Source organism: Malus sylvestris, chromosome 15, assembly GCF_916048215.2.
Source record: "Malus sylvestris chromosome 15, drMalSylv7.2, whole genome shotgun sequence".
Classification (NCBI taxonomy): domain Eukaryota; kingdom Viridiplantae; phylum Streptophyta; class Magnoliopsida; order Rosales; family Rosaceae; genus Malus; species Malus sylvestris.
In genome coordinates, this window is record NC_062274.1 from 32,120,635 (window position 1) to 32,125,457 (window position 4,823).

A 4,823-nucleotide genomic window follows, 5' to 3' on the forward strand; every position below is an offset into this window, starting at 1 on the left:
TTGTTGATTCCTCTTTGCATAAGCAAAGGCTAATCACCCAAGGAGAGGGCCTTCATTCCTTGCTTCTTAGCTCCATGAATTTCTTGGATGAGGATGGTTGAAAGAATTCTCCAAGTTCCCAAAGTTGAGAAACTCTAATTTTTCCACACCAAGGAAAGACTCGAAGAAGAGATGAGTGACCTTGGAGGAGGGAAGATTGCTAGCTAATCTCCTCCAAGGGGGCCAGCCTCCTAGAGAGAAAGGGAGAGACATTGTGTTCTCATCTTTTCTCCAAAAGAAACCCTAAGGATGAAATGGCTATAAAGTTGTCTTTATACCACCTCACAATGGAATGGCAAACTTGCAATTAAGCCAAGCTCACTACCCCTCTCTATATGGTTGGCCATTAAGGGTTCATTGGGCTTTCAAGCCCTTTGTGGTTTCAAGTTGTCATACAACTTGAGTTAATGGGCTTGACATTCAAATCCCATTGGACCTTGCGGCCCAAAACTAACCCGAGGTCTATAACGAACTTATTCGTTTGATTAATTAACATATTAATTAATCCTAGCCATAAATAATTAAATCATTTAATTATCCTTACTCATCTCTGTTGTTTCTTCAATCTCTACCTTACATGGTGTACGATCCATTAGGTTCCTTTTAGCGAGGCAGTGGGCAATTAGAACTCTTTCAAATCGATTGTGAATTGAAACTTACTTTCAATTCTCCCTTTAGTGATTATACACGTTTAGGGCTTCCACAAACCATGAGTGACACCTAGCAGTATGTCATGGTTACCCAAGCTAATCAGAAGAGGTGGAGAACCTATTCAGTTTAGGATTACAATGCAATACGGTCTTTCTCTAATACAATACTCTTGACCACATTGTTTGGTTTGATAGTTTATTCATGTATACTATCCAATGTGATTCTCTTACTTATATGATTACCTTGAATGTGATTTGGAACGATTTCCTACATCTCATTCATACTCTAGCCAGAGATTCTTAATCATATCATAGAGTATTCTCCCTTAAACGGTTTAAAGGTTAGAGATCCCTTGTTGCGCATTCACTTGCCTCCATGGCTAAGTGGCTTAACCCCAACTATGTCGTGGACACCCTCTGACAGAGTGACTTTGACATAGTCAAAGATAAAGGACCTAACCACATGACAACTATGATGCCTCAGGTCAAATGACTACTTTGCATTATCCCAACCTTGAGTTCTCATGTGACATTAGTATGAGAACTCATTCTTGATCGTGTTCAGTAAACTCATTTTCTATTGAGCACCTACATGCTTGTCTTGGTGTCAGTCACACCAATGACTCGAGACCAGTCACTATCTCTAAAAGAAGACATAGCACGTACTGATCTTAATGGACTGTCAATGCCCAATTGGCAATCCTATGATCAGGAACGTTTAAGATATGTATACGAAAGAGAATGGTCTCATGAATCTAACTTCTTTAGATCGCATTCTCTCAATTACATATTCCTTGGACTTATCATTTAAGCGTATAACATTTATATGAGACGGCTTTAAACAATAATCTTTGCCCTTTATATTAAACTATATTAGTTTAACATGTGAAATGTCCATAAAGTATCATCATATGATTGGTTTTAGGGCACATTTCCAACATGCATGTGTTAATTCTTTGATTTTTTCCATGAAAATAAACCCAATAGAACTAAATACCAGCCAGCCAGGGAGATTTTTACCTTGGGGGTTTGTTTTTAGTCCCAAACATCTCGTCACTCGTCAGCCATGGCAACACCTATGCATCTGCTGCCAAATTGGAAGATTATAATATGCAAAATCCCAACAAAATAATTAAAAGAAAAACCCATTTTACGTGGACATTAGTTGTGCACATAATAATTTATAAATACAAATCCAATATTTTTTGGTTTCATGGAATTTACAAAACCAATTATTAACCAAGGTTGTATTTTCAAAGGTTTATGAAAAAACCGTGGGAAACAAACTAGGAGCTGCTGATACATATATGAACAAAAGAAAAATCATTGCTTAATCATATAGTCTATTAATTCAATAAATCACAATATAAAATTATAAATCATATTTGTTTTTATTAAAAAATTACCTGTGAGAGATCGGAAAACCCGGATTAGAATCTTCCAATTTGGAGGGGGTTCCGATTCGAAAAGGGCAAGGGAAAATCATGGTTTGGAAGATGAGGAGGAGGACAGGAGAAGACTGGAGACTGGAGAGAGTGATTTGGAGGAAGAGAGGAAAGGGAGAGAGAGAGAGAGAGAGAGATTGAGGAAGCAAAGGTAAAAAGGAAGCAGCGGAGGGGAGAGAGAGAGTGAGTGTTTGAGATCTGAAATAGGAAATGGGAAATGGGATGGTAGTGAGACGGCTAGGGTTTGTAAAGTTAAAAATTTTTATAAAGCATTAAATTTAAGAAACCTATAAATAACTTACTAGTGCAATTATAACAACTCAAGGCCTACAGTCAAGTTGGCTTGCAGCGATTAACCCCAACCTGCAGGGAAGGGGTTCAAACCATGACGCCAACATGTTTTTAGTATTTATATATGATTTTTTTTTGTTCGGTTCGGTTTGGTAGTTTTGGTTCGATTTTTTTTCAATTTGGTTTTTTTCGGCTTTGGTTCGATTTGGTTTTTGGTTTTTTTCGATTTTGGGTTTTTTGAACCCACCCCTACAATGCAATATGGTGGGTGCTACATCCCACATCGCCTAAGGGAGTGGATCCTCTATGCCTAATATGTATACTCATCTCTACCTAGCACGAGGCCTTTTGGGAGCTCACTGGCTTCGGGTTCCATCGGAACTCCAAAGTTAAGCAAGTTCATATGAGAGCAATCACATGATGGGTGACCCACTGGGAAATTCTCGTGTGAGTTCCCAGAAACAAAACCGTGAGGGCGTGGTCGGTGCCCAAATCGGACAATATCGTGTTATGGCGGAGTCGAGCCCGAGATGTGGTGGGGGCCTGGGCCGGGATGTGACAATTTGGTATCAGAGCCAATCCCTGGCTGGAAGTGTGCCGACGAGGACGTCGGGTCCCTAAGGGGGGTGGATTGTAACATCCCACATCGCCCAGGGGAGTGGATCTTGTAAGCCTTATATGTATATTCTCATCTCTACCTAGTACGAGGCCTTTTGGGAGCTCACTGGCTTCGGGTTCCATCGGAACTCCGAAGTTAAGTGAGTTCACGCGAGAGCAATCCCATGATGGGTGACCCACTAAGAAGTTCTCGTATGAATTCCTATAAACAAAACCATGAGGGCGTAGTCGAAGCCCAAAGCGAACAATATCATGTTACGGTGGAGTTGAGTCCGGGATGTGGTGGGGGCCCGAGCCGTGGTGTGACAGTGAGGCCTCAAAATATGTCAATAAGGATTTGTAAAAAATTCTACACATCATTGTGGATCATGAATGGCTATGATAATCATGCTATTATTCAGTCACTAAACTTCTGATTATGACAAGCGTACACTATTTCTATGATTATGCAATACAATTCATAAGAAAAAATAGGAGCTTCTGTTGAAAAACTGAATCGAACGACATACAATTCGATATAATAATAAATTCAACTAACAAATTCATATAACATAAGAAAATTGAAATTGAAATAAACAAAATTAAAATCAACAAAATAATAGTGCTGAAAATAAATAAATTTAAAAACCAAGCTATTGGAAGATAACTCAACCGTTCATTGCTGACTAAGCTCAATGTGGGAGATGAAACTCAATGCGTGTTCGAACTACCACAGATGCATTATGTGGAGTAACCAACTCTGCATTGGTATGCTCCACGAAATGCATTTGTGGTAGTTCAAACACGGGTTGAGTATTCCAAATTTTTACTCGCTTTCCACTAGACCAATACCTTAGAATTACATTTCGAATTTTTATTTTTGGGTATAAGTTTGGCATGTTTCAAAATATAAAAATGGATCATAAACATATAATTTATAGAATCCTACCTGCTTTCCAACTTCTATCAAAAAAAATTCTTAACATAGTTAGATTTCGAAAATACTTTTTAATGATAGAATTCTATTTCCAATTTAACTCGCACTTTTTCTTGAATAAAATGATATATTTACACTAATGGGTGGGTGAATAAATAGGTTTAGAACTTGTCATCTGTGAGAACCTAAATATTTCACTTAGAAGTGAAGAGAAATATCATGTTACTGTAACAGTAAGTGACAATTTAACTTACACACTTAATCAAGTTATGTTTCACACATAATGAAGGGATCACCTCTAATGCATGAGCTAATTTTGCATGTCTACGTATTATTACAAAAAGTAATAGTTTTATTCGTTGTCCAAAAGAGGTACATCAACAACGTACACGTTTAAAGTTAGAGATTGGAATGCGCATATGAATATGGTGGTACACAAATGAGTCAATAACGTCTGTCTAGACCCTGGGCCATCCGGATTTGGTGGTTGTTGTAGTTGTTGGAATTGGATTCGCCCACCAATACCAATAAATTACAAACTATAAAAATTTGAAAAATTATAACAAAATAGATAAATTCGAAACAAACGAATGTGCAGCAACGCCTCGCGCAAAAATGGAATTGTATATAGCTAGCCTACATGGCTCGATAGAAGCGTGTACACGTGCACTGCCGACTCATAAAGTTGTTTACGTGGCATAATTTACAGGAAAATAATGATGTTTAGGGTGCATTCTAGCTCACAACACAAATGATGGTAATACTTACTATCCTATTTATTTTTATTGGATGAGTTAAAATTTTGATATTTGTATTTGTCTACTACTTAGATCTCAAAATTTAAACTCATGTGATAAATAAGAT